Genomic DNA, 18,513 nt, shown 5'->3' with positions numbered 1-18,513 from the left:
AAAACTGCTACAGACAAACCCCAAACTGCAACTCTGCTGTAACTGTATTTATGTTCAAAGAAATGTTAAATGTTCACTTTCTTTTTTTCTTCCCTATTCCTGTGTTCCAGCACCAAAATAGCTCAACAAAGGCTTCAGGAAGATAACTACGTTCATGCTCTGTGATTCTAGAAAACAATGATCACTTCCTATCCCAGAGCGATGTGTAAACACTTCACGTTCATGGTTTTGTGGGAAGTCTCTTACAGTACATAGTTCATCCAGGAGAGAGGGGGGGAAAAAAAGGAAAGGGAAAAAAAGAAAGAAACACCCTACAGTTACTGAGTGTGAGCTCCAAATCATTGTTCTGACTGGCAGAAAAGAGTTGCAGCCAAATTACTGTCACTACATCACGACTTGCTGCCACTTTGCATTGCACATTTCCCTCGAGAGGTGCAAGCCATATGTTTAGAAACACTGACTTTAGAGCACTCAGCTTAACAGCAGCATGAAAAGACCTGTACAGAGAAGCAGTCTGCTTCATTGTTTAGTTTATTTAGAATGGGGCTGGTGGTAGAGAAAAAGGGAGAAAGCTTTCTCTATGTAAGACTAAACTGTCAGGTCCTAGGTTTTTCCAGCTCAAGCATCGTACTGGTTCATAGACAAAAATTCAAGACATTTAATTTTCTTTGACATTAAAACATTGGTAATGACTTCTGTCTATCCAAATAATACCCAAGCATTACCAGGAACCATCTACAAGTAAAAGCAGAGTGCAGAGCCTGAGTAAACAACCCAAGTCCCCTGAAGCTTATTCACCCTCAAAAATGTTGCAGAGTCCATCAGATGAGCTGTGTTTTCATCAGTTAAAATTCGTTTATAATACAATATAGACAATGTTGTCAAAGGCCAGTCCTCCAAATCACAAAAAAACCACTTTTCTGCACCAAAAGCCTCAAATAGCCATAGAAAGATTAAGACAAGCAAAAAGTTCCCAGTTCATACACTCCAGGAATACTGGAACTGCTGATTCTAATGAAGATAAGGTCAAGTAATCAATCTAGAAGCAGTAATGATCCAGCACAAATCATCTCCTCTAGAAATGTCACTCTTAAAGAAGAATGGAAACCGAAATGCCGTTCTGAGGGTATTTAAAGAAGTCCTGGAGAAAGTAAAGTAATTCTTTAGAAGCAGTTTAGGAAGGTATTGCCTAAAAAAGGCTACAAAAGGCTGTACAGCAGGGACGGAAGCATCGTGCCTAACTGAAAGAAAATAACATGGAGACAGTTCCCTTCTACCAAGAAAATATAAACACAGCCAAGGTCACCTTTGACAGTAAATTTGCAGGCAAACTGAAAAAGATATTACATTTTACAGCTTCATGTCACCAGGAGGCATTCAGCTTTCCTGAAAAACCCACAGAAAAATGGATGAAGAGCAACACTGCCAACAGCAGAGCGGATGCTGCTTTTGATAAACAAATTACAGGTGCTCACAGTTCTGCATCAGGTCCTATGTAGAAAACTACCAGATTACAACACAGGAAGAGTGAAGAAGCAGATCTGCAGTCAGTTAAGTGCTACAAGCTCCATGCCAGGCTACACATAGTCAACAGCAGTCCGGACACACTCCCGAGCAATCTGCTTTTGGTGATCCCACTTTAGCAGGGGAGAGTTGGACCAGATGACCTCCAGAGATCCCTTCCAATCTTGACTGTTCTATGATTCTGATCTGTTTGTAAAGCAGCAAAAGAAATCGATATCTAGCTGACCACTATCCATGGACTTAGGTCCTTTCCTTAAAGTGACTTTACAGGAATGGCTGCTGTGACAGGTAGATAATTCTTTTAATTAATAACAACCTACACTTATCATACAAGTACCATGAAAGAAGCATAACCTATCAAAGGAGCATCCCAATTCTGTCTGTACACTCACATTGATCAAGTGTCTTTATGCCATGAGAGCCTTAAAAGTAACAGCTGGGGAGAAGTGGTAAGCTCAAGATTAGACAGAGACTGTCAATTTATGGTTATGATCTTTAAAAGTGTAGAAGATGATTGCCAAGCATGGTAACCAGGAATAGAATAGAATAGACTAGACTAGACTAGACTAGAATAGGACCAGACCAGACCAGGTTGGAAGAGACCTTCAAGATCATCGCGTCCAACCTATCATCCAACACCACCTAATCAACTAACCCATGCAACCAAGCACCCTGACAAGTCTCCTCCTGAACACCTCCAGTGATGGCAACGCCACCACCTCCTCAGGCAGCCCATTCCAATGGGCAATCACTCTCTCTGTGTAAAACTTCTTCCTAACCTCCAGCCTAAACCTCCCCTGGTGCAGCTTGAGACTGTGTCCTCTTGTTCTGGTGCTGGTTGCCTGGGAGAAGAGACCAACCTCTGCCTGTCTACAAGTACAGGACCTGAGGAATTCAACAAACCAACTCCACGCTACTGGATGGAAACGTTGCTCCATAACAGGTCCTTCTCGTCCCCCTGCTAAATGAAATAACTTCTTTTGTCTTTTATACATATAAATAAAAGTAGTAAGTGCATTGCTTTTTAAAGCAATACTTTAGAAGCATCTTGTTAGAACACTATCAAAAGTACATGGCTCTTCACCATGAGAGTGGTGAAACCCTGGAATGGGTTGTCCAGGGAGGTGGCTGAGGCCCCGTCCCTGGAGGTGTTTAAGCCCAGGCTGGATGAGGCTCTGGCCAGCCTGATCTAGTGTGGGGTGTCCCTGCCCGTGGCAGGGGGGTTGGAACTAGATGATCCTTGTGGTCCCTTCCAACCCTGATTGATACTATGATACTATAACTGTACATGCAAACATTCTCCCTGCTCCAGTACGGTACGAAGATTTTTCTATGTCAACTCTAAACATCTGTGATTTACTTTACTATCATTTACTTTAATACAATATCACAGAGAAGCATTTCTCCAATCCACCTTGCCAGCGATGATTGCTCCTTACACAGTCCATTGAATACAGCTGAAGCAACGACTACACAAAAAGTGCCACACAGAGAAATTATCTCCATTTCTTATGAAATATACATATGATAGTAAAAATTTTTAGAAGAGCATTTAAGTGTTCATATTCCCATTAAAGACTTGTGAGATGAATCATCATCATCAATCACTACTAAAAATCCTGGTTATAATTAGACATTAGTAGCTGACAAACGGTACCGAGAAGAATTATCTTGTAGAGTAGAAAACTCAACTCTTTCATCTCATTTTTCCATAACAAATGACACTGAAAGCAGTAACTGTAAATCTGAAATTAAACACTGAAATGAAATCAACACCAGAGAGCAGTACTCATAATCAAACAGTCCCAGAGATGGTTAAATTGGATCCCACATGTTATTTGTTTACAAATGCACAATCAAATGCCTTGGATTACTTGCTGCGGCTTCAAGCATTGTATCTTGATGATAGGACTTCTGTGTAGCAATAAGCTCCACAAAGTTATGCAAGCAACATGATTAAATTAAAGATGTTAATTAAAGGTTTCCATTGATTTTACCAGTGATTTGGCTCAAGGAAGTATTATTAGGAAAAAGCCATGTAGAACATACTACATTTAATTATCCCCTTCACTCTGAAACAAAATTAGTCCTGCCTTAGGTCAGTGTAGCTTAAAAGAATATGTATCTGAGGCATGGAAGGAAAAATATCCTTTAATTCTGTATTTGGATACTATAAAATCTCAGCTTCAACTATGTATCAAGTCACCATCTATTCCTACTTGTAAGAAGAAAACTGGTTTCTTAAGTTCTCCATTCTGTCTGCAGTTTCATGCAGAAGTGATCTCAGGTTCCCCACTATTCTTTATTTTCCAAGCTCTTCTGACAGTAACTCCAGTTCCCCTGCTTGCTTCATCTCAGAGTCTCTCTCACCCACACACACATAAATCCCTCCCTGCTAAGTACCAGGGCAGGCAGGACAAGCAAATCCTTTGTTGTATTCAGATGCAGAAGCAGACAGGCTCACCAGCTGGCAGGTCAAGTACCATTACTTACTTGGCCTTCCCTACCTACCCATATTTGCAAACCCTTTCAGGAATTTAAAGATAATAAAGGCTCTGTTCTGTCAGAGTTTGACTGAAATTGGCAACTAGTCAGAAATGTTATTAGGCAGGAACTGATAAAACCAGGACCTAGTGACTCCTAAGTGCCTGTCTTTTGCCTCTGAATACACACAGCTGCCCTCACGAGAGGCTATACACCATGTGAGCCAAGGAATTAGAAACAGAGTAGAACAGAAATCACCACAGTATCATGGAATGACAGATTGGTTTGGGTTGGAATGGACCTTAAAGATCATCTAGGTCCAAACCCCGTGCCATGGGCAGGGACATCTACTAGACCAGCTTGCTCAAGGTCCCATCCAATCTGGCTTTGAACACTTCCAGCCTTGGAGCCTCTGTAACTTTTCTAGGAAGCGTGTCCCAGAGTGCCTCATGGGGAAGAAAATCTGACTGATGGTTCAAATGCAGCCATGAGCTTCTAACCCTCCACAACTGCATAACACTGAAATGACCTCGAGAAAGATGGCACCAATGGTAAAAATCTAGACCACCTATTAAACCCTTAAATCATTGAAGTACTTAGAGAGTTGACTCTTCAGTTCTCCCATCAAGCACACTGATCTGGCCAGCCTGATGTAGTGTGGGGTGTCCCTGCCCATGGCAGGGGGGTTGGAACTAGATGATCCTTGTGGTCCCTTCCAACCCTGACATGATACTATGATCCCCAGCTCAGCTACCTCATCCCTGTTTTGAGATGTTTCTTGTTTTGGATAGTGAGAAGTAGACAACAGCAATGTAAGTAAACTGCCAGGAGGGACACAGGATGCTCACTCAAACTGTTGGCACTCCCAGGGGCATGAGGTCCACTACCAAGCAGCATGCTCAAAAAAGTGAAACTTGAACCCAGACAGCTAAATTGTCAGAAGGAGATGGCATAACTGAGAAAAACCCCTGTCAGTATTTGCTTACCAAGTGGGTTTTTTCCTTTATTTCCTAACAACCTTTGCTAAACCTTAAGGGAAATACCAAACTAGTGCATGTGGATCTCATCAGATTCAGATGGTCTGCAGTCATCTGCTCATCTATACTACTAGCTCCAAGGCCTAAGAATTCCTAGTTCAGCTTTCAGTATTCATGAAAAGTAATTCTCATTCACTGAGCTTGTAAGTTTTCAAACAAAAATCTCTGAGTATTGACTCAAACTATCACTTAATCTGTTTTAAGTACAATTGTTCTTTGGTCAAAACATCAAATTCTCATGCAAAGGTGCAATTTGAATTTGTATTGGTTAATTAGAAATCTATCAAGAATTGAGAGGAGGTACAAAAGAGCTACATTCTGGTACTTATCAGCTGATCTGCCCACATGTTTATAAACTCACAGATTAATTTCAGTTAATTGCTTTTATTTCCTCAGAAAATAACTCCAAGTTTAAAACACCACGGTTCTTGGGGAAGATCTTGCCAAGCCTTATCAAGTGATGATAACATCATTAAATGCTCTACTTTCTCAAATCCTTTAATTATAGTTTGAATGTACAAGCTTGTGATTACATTTGCATCCAAAATACCATTTCTCTTACTGCATGTAAAACAGCAAGAGTTAAAACTTTGAAGTTGTCTTTGGCAAGGATGAAGAGATCATTTAATATTCAGAAGTATTTCTTTTCAGGATATTAGAGTGCATTTTAGAATATCTACCAGACAAATGCATGTGGATATAATGAATAATCAATGTAGAAAACTTATCTTGAAGGCAGCTGCCAGGCTAATGGTAGCAAGTGAAAACTTGCTTGCAAACAATCCAGTCACCAAAACCGCTGACAAAAACCTCATCTTCCTGTACAGCTTCTCCTATGCATCCTCACCACATACACACTGCCTGCAAACATTTGATTTGATTATTCATCCATCACTTGTATGCCTTACACCTCAGGTTAGCAAACCTCTCTGGACTTGATTCTTGCCTTATTGTACACCACGAATGTGTGCCTTATTCCACAGCCAGGTGCTGTAGGTAGGCTGTTTAACCTGAGTTTGGAAAGTTCTGTAGGCTCTAAAATTGAAGCTAGAGGGAGTGTAAGTGTGGTGTGCACTTTTTTTGGGATCTTTTTAATAATTATGCTATTTCCACCCAAATTCAAGTCTGTACTAGACTGATGCCTTGTACACCAGATGCCATGCATACTACACACATGCCTATATCACAGAATTGTCAGAGTTGGAAGGGACCTCAAGGATCACCTAGTTCCAACCTCCCTGACATGGGTAGGGACACCCTCCACTAGATCAGGTTGCCCAGAGCCACATCCAGCCTGGCCTGAAAACTTCCAGGGATGGGGCCACCACCACCTCCCTGGGGAACCTGTTAAAGTGTCTCCCCACCCTCATGGTGAAGAATTTCTTTCCAATGTCTAATCTAAATCTACCCTCCTCTAGCTTGGATCCATTCCCCCCAGTCCTATCACTACCTGACACCCTAAGAAGTTCCTCAACAGCTTTCTTCTGAGCCCTCTTCACAATAAGGTCTCCTTGAAGCCTTCTCTTCTTCAAACTGAGCAACCCCAACTCTCTCAGCCTGTCCTCATAGATAGCCCATATCAAAATGTGACTGTTATTGCCTCTGACAGCTTCATAAACTGGAGAAAGGAGAAGGGATCATAAATTGAAAAAAAAAAAAAAAGACCAGCATTTTAAATCAACTTAAACTATCTCTGAGATAAGGCAGTACTTCTTTGGGGGGGATTCTGAACACATCATAAAAAATAATCACATCATTAAAAAAAACCCACAGGCTAAGCAGCCCCAGCTCCCTCAGCCTCTCCTCATAGGGCTTGTGTTCCAAACCTCTCACCAACTTTGTTGCCCTTCTCTGGACTCGTTCCAGCAAGTCAACCTCCTTCCTAAACTGAGGGGCCCAGAACTGGACACAGGACTCGATGTGTGCCTAACCAGTGCAGTGTACAGGGGCAGAATGACCTCCCTGCTCCTGCTGGCCACACTGTTCTTGATGCAGGCCAGGATGCCATTGGCCCTCTTGGCTGCCTGGGCACACTGCAGGCTCATGTTCAGCCTACCATCAACCAGTACCCCCAGGTCCCTCTCTGCCTGGCTGCTCTCCAGCCACTCTGACCCCAGCCTGTAGCACTGCATGGGGTTGTTGTGGCCACAAAAGAGGTTTGAGATAATATAGTTCTCTCCTCCTTTTTTTGGTTCAGAATACCTAAGATTGTATAATAGTTTAGCATTCTTTGAAAGACATTTGAGAGCAGGATGGTATAAAGGTCTAACCACAGGGTTTTCTCTTCTTTCTTTCTGTTTATGGACAATGTATACAGGAAACTGATTCAAAAGTGCCAGAAGGGGGGGGAGGAAGAGTGGAAAAAAATTAGTTCAACTTTGGAGTTTATGTTTTGTGTTTAGCTTTCCAAGAAATTGTCTTGTGGGGTTTGGGGTTCTTAGGAGTGGAGGGGTTTTGTGCATTTTGTTGTTGGGTTTTCATTGTTGCTGGTTGGGGGTTGGCTGGAGTTTTTTCTTGTTGGGTTTGGAGTTTTTTGGTTTGTTTTTAATAATTGCCATTAATATGGCATTTGGGGAAGAAAGCTGTACCTCAGATACTAATTAGTAAAGAAAGTGCTTCCTGCAGAGTATCTCCTCTTACAGCCTTAAATTCTAATCAGAACTGAGACTGGAGAGGAGGGATTTCTTTGTAACCAAACACAGAATACTATAATCACAAAACAGAGTTATGAAAGAAATAATCACCATTCCAGCCTCAGTAACAGCCAGTGTTTCACAAAATGAATTAGTTTTTCATTTAATGGCATTCTTCCTAATGCAACTGGTGTGATGCTTTGCCAAGGTGAGAACTGCTTTATTGTTGGAGACAGAAAGCCTATCCAGGTGAAAGAAAAGTCTTCAATTGCAACCCACAGGAAATAATTAAAGACAGACTGTAAGAAACAGGTCTGAAAACATCAAGTTGTCCACAGCACTCCTATTACTTACTTAGGCTTTCATTCTTTTCAGGTAAGACATATTCATTCCTCCTCTCCCCCCATATCAACTCCAGTAAGTGTAGGCATGAGAAAAACCTTACAATTTCAAGGTGTTTTTTCAAAGGCTTAAAAGGCTGTAATTATGCAAAACACTTGGGCAAGCTGTGGCTTTCTGAAAACTCCAAGAGGTGACATTTATCAAAGTTAAAAAGCTATTTATGCCTTCAGTAGAAATCCACTTGCATTCTGCATCTAAAAAGATGTCTAGAACAATTGATATGCTCTTTCTAGAAACCACTCCCACCACTGAACATGCAATGCAGGGCCGTGGGAGTGTTAACAAACCAGAAGCAGAGTGTTGATTTAAGAGGTAATTCCTTGAATAGGAAAGCATTGCATATTTTGAAACGTTGTAAGAATTTAACCTTTACTCAATAAAGCCTATTAAGAATTTAACCTTTACTTGCTTATTTAGTAAAGGTTAAATTCTTACTGCATTTTAAACTCAGTTAAACTCTTTTCCACAGAGTCAATACAACATATGTCAACTACTTTTATCAAAGCATCAGCTAATCCCATACCCCAGTGGTGGGACAAGTCTATCCAGACATGTTTTGGAAGAGATGAAGCCAGTGCTCTAGCTTAAATTCCACTGTGTTACAAAATCATCCTCTACAATTCCATAAACAGTTTTCCATTCATTCTGATGGATGCCTGTGGAAGAATCCAAGTTACCAATCAAAACTGCATTTTCAAAGTAGACCCTATTGTTGCGGCAGACATCAGGTTGTGCTTAGAGTTACAAGAGGTGATTAATCAGCAAAGCATTGCTCAGAACAGATTGAAATCAATACCTCTCTCAACTTTACAGAAATTTATCCTCTGGAAAAATGCCAGCACAGTCCATAAGACACAACTATTAATCAGCAGCTCTGCTTGATAATTAGTCATTCTACCTTGCAGGAAGATGGGGAATAAGAATTTCTCCCACAGCAATCCACTTTTTCAGTTCCTTCTCTTTGTGGACTACATTTTGGCATTTGTTACAACTTCTTTTTAACTTCCACAATCATTACAGAAAAAGGTGCAGGCCAAGCCTAAACATTCTGATGGTCTGGAGGAGGTCAGCTCTTTTGGCAAGTGAAGCTACCACATTTTGTAACTACTGCAAATCAGTGAAAACAAAAAGAAACCAAAACTGTTCTCAAAGTAATTTACGGGGAACTTTGCAAGTGCCAATAATTTTTAAAGCTCAGAGCAGTGTGGATGTCATCTATGGTGGAAGATCCTAACAAGGATATAGACAAAGGAGGGAAACAGATGGAAAATGGGGGAAAACAGAAAAAGGAAAAAAGCCTGCCTGAGGGTCAATCCTTTATATCCAGCAATTAAATAGTCTGTTACTTCCCTGAAAATATGGCAGTCAAGAAGGACTGTTTTCCCCAATTGCTTCATGCCAAAGACAATGACATTCTTCCTCATGAGGGTAATAAGGCACTGAAACAGGTTGCCCAGAGAAGTTTTGAGGTTCTAAGCTTGGAAGTGTCCAAGACCAGGTTAGATGAGGGCTTGAGCAACCTGGTCTCACAGGAGGTGTCCCTGCCTAGGGCAGAGGGGTTGGAACTAGATGACCTTGAAGATCCCTTCCAACCCAAACCATTCTCAAAGTCTATGATTTTATGATTATCATTGGTGTCTGGATAACAGGTTGTCTGGGAAAGGCTTCTAAACAGACAAGGAAGAGGATAAATAAAACAGAGTCAGTATCTCTCTAGATAGAGCTGAATCTCAAGGCACCTAAAGGAAAACCAAGTGACACCCATTTGAGTTTCATTCTCATGTTCTTTATAACCCTACACCTTTAGTTTAGTAGACCTGAGTAAAGACAGAGGATGATACCAAGCTTAAGTAGGGGTGTCTCAACCTTCATGTGGGCACTAAGTTTACAACATCATGTAGAAAACAGCATCATTCTGCTATGCAATACTCAAATATTTGGTATTGGTGAGAGCAACACAGAGTGAGAAATGGGTTATTGTTTTGGTATTATTTAGCCCTGCACTGAAGAGAAATGGACAGGAGAGTAATAAAACACCAAATACTCTCCTGTACTGATCACTACCACAGTGTGTGCCAGTGGTACTTTGGTAGCCAAAAACCTGGAACAAGCTCCTTAGGTGTCTTGCAAACATTTTCTTCTTTTGGACCAGAGAAACAGGAATACTACAGTGCTAATTTAATGAATGTTACTAAATGTAAGAAGTTTGTAAGGATCAATTTCATTTAGCCCAAATATTCATCTACACTGACCAAAACCACATTAGCTTTTTTTTGGAGGGGGAGAAGTGAATATTTGAAACATGAAAGAAATGTGTAACTAATCTATAGAAAAGTAAACAAGAGTACTGAAGTGTCTCCCAACCATCTAATAAACTTCCCCATGTCTCCCAAACTGTAAACTTGCCAAATTCATGATTGCCACAAATGTGATGGCCACACAGAGAACGCCCAAATAAAAACAAGGCCTTGCAAAAACTACACCCAAAACTCTTGACTACTTTGTCATCAGCTTTGTGAAAATTGTATCTCAAAAGACTTGGGTACTTCTAGGCTAGAAGTGTCTCAGCAGATAGCCATAAAGGATGTTGCAGCTGGTGCATCACTCTGGGCTAAATTTACTTGAAACAGACTTCCTGTTATTCCAGCATGTAGAACTGCAACATTCCTCTACCTCCTGGAAAGCTAGTCAAAGGTTACAGCCCTCCAGAACACAATAATGTAATACACTATGCCAGAAAAAAAGAGTATTAAGAGCCAGAGAGGGAGAAAAATACACAAGAGAACAAATTAAAAGCATCTACTGTTAAGAAAGTTATGTATATGGTAAATTGCCAGCAGTGTGACAGATGATGACATGACAAGTAAGAAGGACTATCTCTCTTTTGTGTTAGTATGACAGGAATACATTCTAGACAATTGAGGAGTTTCTTTATCAACATTCCCATGCAGAGAGATCTCACAGTCAAGCAAGCAGACTTTTTCATTGTAACAAACCCTACTATTCCTAAACTAATTGAACTGCCTTTCTCACCCTCACCACTATTTTCCAGCAGTATCTTACTTTACAGAGAGTTCAGATAAAGCTAGATTCTTGCATGTATTCATGTTCTCAACATTCTTTTATCCCTTTGCTTTGTGTAAATGTCAAAGCTATTCCCTTTGAAAATTACTTTAGCTTAAAACAGTCTTACTACGTTCCTGCTTAAAAAAAATGGAAAGCAAGTGAAAGCCAGTGAGTATTATTGGAGTAATGAGATTTGACTATGCAGTTGGTGGGCCTCTATTCATCAGCATTTCTCTAAAGCAGCATTTTCTCTAACAGATTCACCATCAGCTTTTCTTACTTTTCCTCTAACGACTAAAAGATTTAAAGTTTGAGGTTTTACTCATGCATTAAGATTAAATCTGAACTTCATAGCACTACTAACAGTCTGCTACAAGGTAGGCTTTAACAAAGAGCAGAAGTGGTGAAATCCCATACAAACATTCCAAACACTAGGATGTGAAGTCCAGAGGAGCAAAGCCAATTCCTGCTTCTGTATGCTCACCAGAAGGAAGTCCTCACAAGATGAAATTTCAGGTGTAAGGAAGACCTAATACTTTTGTGGGCTAAAACCATGTTCCTTGTAGCACAACTTACTATGACAATTGAGTAAATACAATAATTACCTATAGCATAAACCAATAATTACCTGTCACGCTGGAATGACCTCTAGGTGTTCACAGAATCATGAAGTCCCATTTGTCTTCCTTCCAAAAAATTGAGGTAGCAGAAAGAAATCTAAAGGCAGAAAAATAACAACAGAAATAAGTAACAATCAGCCATTGGGAGGAAATGAAAAAAAATGTATCTTGAAAGCAGATTGCCTACTTTATTCAAAGAGAACTTCCTTCTATTTGTCCTGTTTCCTAAACTTTCAGAGAGGAAGGTGATGAAAGCATGTCGCGGCACAAGTGTCACCTTAGTTCCTTCTATGTCTTTATTACACAAAGATCAAAGAAAGAGGGGCAATTAATGCAAAATTTGAAGACATAAACTCTCAAGAAACACTGAGTTACAAGGCAGTATCTTTTGAGTTTTTCTTTTTAAAATAACATTGGTGCATTTTCATCCCTCTCTTCAGCTAGCTATAATTCCACGAAGAGGAGAGCAGTGAAGAATTGCTCTGTCACACAAAGCACTTCGACTGAACACTGCTGCCAAAGAGTAACATTGACTGTATTGGTGTGAATAAATCATAGTTTCACCACTGGCATGCTTCAAAAAAAGGAGCAGCTCTATAAAAATCCACACTTACTGTTACAGTGGTTCTCAATCCTTCCCTATTACAGGCCACTAAAGCATTTCCAAAGTAAGACCTCTACTGAAAAAAACCCAAGCCCGCTTAAGGGTCTGCTTTTGACTTGGCATCAAACAAATTGACTATAAGTACTTCAAAGTGGAAGAAAAAGGAGCCCCACAGGAGACTTGCATCCATCATGTTTTACCTAATACTTGACCTCTCATGGTCTGGTCTTTTTCACTAGCTGTCTGAATAGTAATATCACCTCATTCCTGCATCTGGAGCATGTAACCTTATCCCTCCTATGTGATTGGGCTTTAAGGCCATAAAGCTGATTAATACATGTATCTATGGTCAGTAGCTGCTTTGCTGATTATTTTTAATGAAAGTTTTTTTTTTCCTATGGAAAAAGGCAAAATAAGAAGAAAGCAAAGGGTGGATACTTAGGTTTGTAATTATTAATGCATTCTTCTACTTAGTAATACGGCTACAATAAAAGGCAATTTAGAATCATAGAATGTTAGTGGTTGGAAAGAATCTCTAGAGAACATCTAGTCCAACCCCCTGCCAAAGCAGCATCCCCTAGGGCAGGATCCCCTAATTGATATGGGAAGAAGCAAAATTTTCCATTGCAAGAGCTTTGTAAGGGAAATGCAAAATCACAATGCAATTTTCTTAAGAGCTTGAGAAACTTTCATTATTGGATCATATTATGCCCGATTAGGTAATCCTCTTAACCACATCATGAAACACTGAACTGCATCAACAAAGACACAAGGCATCAACACAACCAAAGAACAACCTTGTTAAAGCACTGGTGATACATAAGTCAAGAACGCTGGAACAAGTTGGTCAATATGAACTGTTATTGTTAGGGACAGTTTGAAATTACTCTTTGATCATAATGGTCCTAATGGAAGATTTTTTTCAGCATCACTCAAATGCTTTTCTATTTTAAATCTGCAGTCATTTGCATTTCTGCGAAACACATCGTGTTAAGATCAACTGCCATGGAGTAAACACGGGAGTGGCCCTGCCCCATCCAGAGGACATACTTGAGACACGTTCAATGAAGCTGACACATGGCAGAGGAAAACTGATTCAGATCACGGTTGTTATCATCATTATTTATGCTCCTTAGCATTGTTCAGCAAGTGGAAAACAGGAAAAACATAAGATGGGAACACAATCTCCTCTGTCAGGAATGCATGCATGAAGTTCAAGAACAAGGCTTTTACTTATTTAAAAACAAACCCACTCATCCATATATGCCTCTGCAAATTTTAATGCAAAAACACCTTCATGAGCAGCGCCGGGAGATTGTCTCTGGCAAAATTAGCGAACTGCTCACGAGAATACATCTTGTGATGTTTCAAAAAAGGACCCATCCCCACGATACACCAAGTTTAGATGCACAGGCTACACCGACAAAACAGCGAGATCAAGTTTTATTCCCGCGCCTGCCAGCAATTATTTGAGCGATGTGTACGGTTGAAAAGAAGCCTGTATTTGGAGTTTGGCTTATATAATTGTGTGATTAACTTCTAAGTAAAAGAGATTAAGAAACCCGAGCCTTCCCTTTCTCCTCTTCTGACATTACCGGATAAAAGCTGACATTAGTGCTACAACACCCCGGTAATGAGCCACAGATGGCTTGACTTCAGCTGGACTGCTAACCTACATCATTGTTCACACAGCTAAACGGGTGCGAGTCCAAAGCCCAAAGCCACAAAAAGGCTTAAAGGAAAAACACCAACCAATAATGCATATAAACAGCGACTGATTGATGTTCAACACTCAAAAGACTTTGTTTCATTTTTTTCCTCCGTGTAATACCACCAACCCCCATGTAGTCGCTGCTCCACTCTGTTCGGCCGGTCTCAAATAAATAGTTTTTTCACTATTTTACACCGTGATCGTGAAGGTTAAAAGACAATAAATGGGCAAATACCACCCAGCCTAGTGTGTTAAGTGCACTTTCACCGGGTCTTCCTTCTGAACGCTCCGAACTGACTCGTCAGCCCGGGCTACCGCGCCAGGCAGGACCCAGACCCCAGCGCCTCCATCGAGCCCTGTCCAACAGCCCCCCCCAGCCCCGTCCTGCACCAGGCGGTCGCCTCCCCGCTCGGTACCGGCGCCTTACCCGGGACGCGCCTGGCGAGGCTGCACCGCGGCGGGACGCGGGCGGCCGCCTCAGCCCCGGGACCGCTCCCGCTCCCCCTCCCCCGTCCCCCGGGAACGCTCCTCCGGGCGGCGGCGGCTGCCAGCCGCTCTCCGCAGCCGGCAGGCAGACAGGCGGGAGCCCGCCCCTCGCTAGCCCTCACCCTCCTCCTCCACGCTTTCTCCTCCCCCTCCCGGCAGCCCCAAGCCCCCTCCTCTCGCTGCCAAGCCCCGGCCGCCCTTCTCACCTCTCAAAGGTCCAGGAAGGGGGCGAGGTTGAGAGGGGGGCGGGGAAAGAGAGGGAAAAGAGAAAAAAAAAAAAAGGGCAAGGAAGGCCCTGCCACCCCCCCTCCCCTCCTTTCCCACTCCGTCCCGGCGGCAGCCAGCGCTTCCCGCTCTGCCGGGGGCAGGCGACGGACACTGGGCGCTCCCTCCCCGGCGCTAACGGGTCCCCAGAGGCCCCGCTCCCGGCCCCTCCCCTGCGCGCTCAGGCGGCTCCGACCCCGGGGCCGGCGGGGAGGGGCGGGGTAAGGGGCGGGGTAAGGGGACCCAGGGGCGGGAGGCGCGAGCCGCCGCCAGCCAACCACCGGCCTCCGCGCGCCCAAGGGCAGGGGTAGCGCGTGGCGAGGCGGGGTGGGGTTACGGCTGCTCCCCTCCAGCTGCGGCGCGCGCGCAGCGCTCCCCCTACCGGCGGGGCGGGGCGGGGCGGGGCGGGCCCGGCTGGGGCGGGCCCGTCCCCGTCCCCCTCCCCGACCCCGTCCCCGTCCCCTGGGGTTTGTCTGGGTTAATCCTATAGAAGGCCAGGGTACCCCTGCCTAGTTTCTGGAGCCACAAAGCTAAGCGTAACTTCCTACCCCGCTCACTTAAGTGAAATCAAGCTGCAGTGACACAGACAGAAGGCCAAAGGTCTCCAGGAGGGCAAAAAAAGAGTGTGGCTGGCTGGGGGAGGTTCTCCTTCCCCTCTACTTTGGCTTGGTGAGGCCACATCTGGAGTCCTAGGTCCAGTCCTGGCCTCCCCAGTTCCAGAGAGACAGGCAGCTACTGGAGAGAGTCCAACAGAGGGCATGAAGATGCTGAGGTGACTGAAACATCTCTTAAGAGGAGAGGCTAAGAAACTCAGGATTGTTCAGCCCGGAGAAGACTGAGCGGGGATCTTACGAATATCTGAAGGGCAGATGTCAAGAAGATGGGGTCAGTCTCTTTCCAGTGGTAGAACAAGGAGCAATGGGCACAAACTAGAACACTGGAGGTTCCACCTCAGCACGAGAAAATCTTAACTGGGTGGGTGACAGAGGACTCGAACAGGCTGGACAGAGAGGCTGTGGAGTCTCCTCTGGAGACTTTCAAAATGCACCCAGCGTACGTGCCTGTGCAACCTCCTCTAGGTGTTCCTGCTTTATCAGGGAGGTTGGAATAGCTGATCTCCAGAGGTCTCATCTAACCACATCACATCATTGTGTGATTCCGTGATTAACCTCCTCTCAGGATCTGCCCCAGCTTGGTGCTGAGGCAGCCTGGTTTCTCTGTCCTAGGCCTTTGCTGGCCTTGTTATGCACCTCCTTACTTGTGAACCTTTGCCTTCTAAAAGTAGAATAATTTTCCAAATGAAAGGACTGTGTGACAGATATGCCCCCAACTGATAAAGCTGAGAGTTCATTGCTGTGGCATGGTGTTTGATGCAGTAATGGGAGATCTATTGCTTGCTTTCCCTAATTCTGCAAGGCGATGTGGCTTACATGGCAGTGCCCATCCGTCTGCCAGGTCTCATCTTGGCTGACTTTAAACGATTTAGCCAATTTTAACTAACTTTGACCAAAGGATGGTGTTTTCCAAGTCATTAATTGTTCTGGCTGTGCAAAAATTGCCACATAGGTGGGAGGAAGCTTGTCCTCGAGAAGGAAGACTCAGGTTTTCCACTTCAGGGACACACGCATGTACAGCTGCCCAATGGCAGTAGTGTCTAAAGCCTAGGGTGTCCCTGAGGGAAGCGTGGACAGATCATATGTGGGCTTCCTAAACTCAGGAACTGAATTAAAATGTGCCATCACAATAGCCCTAAAATAGATATTCCCCATTTGCTTACTGCAGGATTCTTGGAAACCTCCAGTAGAATCTGAAACTCAACATATTCCAGAGGATATTATTATATCAGGCTGAACCGCAGCAGGATCCTATGGGGCAATTTCTATTCTGACCTTGGGCACTACAAACAATGATGAAAGTCTGAATGTATCAGAAGGGGATAGATGCATATATTACTTGACAAATTCTTTCTGTTGTTTTTCCAGTGTTTTCTCCATTCTTTGTGGGCAGAAAGGATGAGTGAATACCATGCAACTCCAAACCCAGGAAAATATAAATAACTGATATGGAAGATACTTAAGGGGCAATGAAGTCTCTCACAAAGCAGACTTCATTTGCTAACAGATTTAAATTAAACCTTTATTTAGAATAAACCAAACCAGGTTGGAAGAGACCTTCAAGATCATCGCGTCCAACCCATCAACCAATCCAACCCACCCAAACAGCTAACCCATGGCACCAAGCACCCCATCAAGTCTCCTCCTGAACACCTCCAATGACGGCGACTCCACCACCTCCTTGGGCAGCCCATTCCAATGGGCAATCACTCTTTCTGTATAGAAATTCCTCCTAACATCCAACCTGAACCTCCCCTGGTGCAGCCTGAGACTGTGTCCTCTTGTTCTGGTGCTGGCTGCCAGGGAGAAGAGACCATCATCCGCCTGTCTACAACCTCCCTTCAGGTAGTTGTAGAGAGTGATAAGGTCACCCCTGAGTCTCCTCCAGGCTAAGCAGCCCCAGCTCCCTCAGTCTTTCCTCATAGGGCTTGTGTTCCAAACCCCTCACCAACTTTGTTGCCCTTCTCTGGACTCGTTCCAGCAAGTCAACCTCCTTCCTAAACTGAGGGGCCCAGAACTGGACACAGGACTCGAGGTGTGGCCTAACCAGTGCAGTGTACAGGGGCAGAATGACCTCCCTGCTCCTGCTGGCCACACTGTTCTTGATGCAGGCCAGGATGCCATTGGCCCTCTTGGCTGCCTGGGCACACTGCAGGCTCATGTTCAGCCTACCATCAACCAGCACCCCCAGGTCCCTCTCTGCCTGGCTGCTCTCCAGCCACTCTGACCCCAGCCTGTAGCACTGCATGGGGTTGTTGTGGCCGATGTGCAGAACCCAGCACTTGGATGTGTTCAATCTCATGCCGTTGGATTCTGCCCATCTGTCCAGCCTGTCGAGGTCTCTCTGCAGAGCCTCTCTACCCTCCAGCACATCAACTCCTGCCCCCAGCTTGGTGTCATCAGCATATTTACTGATGATGGACTCAACGCCCACATATAAATCACACATATAAAATGTGCAATATTTTATTTTTTTTTAAATTCATGCTTATGATACTTTGTATCCTCTTAGTTCTGTTGTGCAATGCTGCCAACAACAACAAATCAATTAATTTTGCTTGGGTTTCATTGCTTTCATCACCTAAGATATTTAAAATAGCATATTAGCAAATTTATATTGACTACAGCTCCACTGTAAGTCTTTCTATAGAATTAATCCTGTATTTGCTTTTACCTGGCTCACTCATCTCCTGGGATAACTAGGTGACAAGAAGGACATTTCAGATTTGTAGGGCACTTCTTATTTTAATTTCAAGAGCATCGCTTCGTTTTGGTAGCACTCAATAATTAATGGGTTGTGGGGAAAAATACTACATCAGAAGAGAGCTTTCTGAATTAATTAAGTCCTTCCTAGTAGATGTGCTTTGTATTTGAGTCAAATGGTTTGTTTCTACATATGTACTACCCAGAGTACTTTTATTCAGAACATTTCAGAAATGTTCTTTGCAGTTCCACCTGTAAGGAGATTTTGTGGAATCATGGTGGTTGTAGGAATAAAAGACCTGACCTTTTTAACTGGAAAGTTTGGCTGAACAGTTGTGATTACACTCCAGAGAAATAGCACCAGT

The 18,513-nt window shown here is 43.3% G+C and overlaps 1 protein-coding gene across 3 annotated transcripts in view; it reads right to left on the bottom strand.

Moving 5' to 3' along the window:
• Positions 1-14,911, bottom strand: part of KLHL5 (kelch like family member 5) — a 68,949-nt gene extending 54,038 nt beyond the window's left edge. For 2 of the 3 annotated variants that reach the window (XM_068137569.1, XM_068137570.1), the window contains exons 1-2: positions 14,774-14,911; positions 11,775-11,863 (exon numbers count right to left, since the gene is read on the bottom strand). The gene's annotated coding sequence lies outside the window, so the exon portion shown is untranslated. Of the gene's footprint in view, positions 1-11,774; positions 11,864-14,508; positions 14,578-14,773 lie in introns of those variants that run through there. The other variant, XM_068137571.1, reaches the window with a different exon arrangement.
• Between the last annotated feature and the right edge of the window lie 3,602 nt (positions 14,912-18,513).

Source organism: Melanerpes formicivorus, unplaced genomic scaffold, assembly GCF_026170545.1.
Source record: "Melanerpes formicivorus ecotype bairdi unplaced genomic scaffold, bMelFor1.0.p_v2 SCAF_4, whole genome shotgun sequence".
Lineage (NCBI taxonomy): Eukaryota > Metazoa > Chordata > Aves > Piciformes > Picidae > Melanerpes > Melanerpes formicivorus.
The sequence above is the reverse complement of the archived record's forward strand: the minus strand, read 5'-3'. Positions and strand labels throughout refer to the sequence as shown.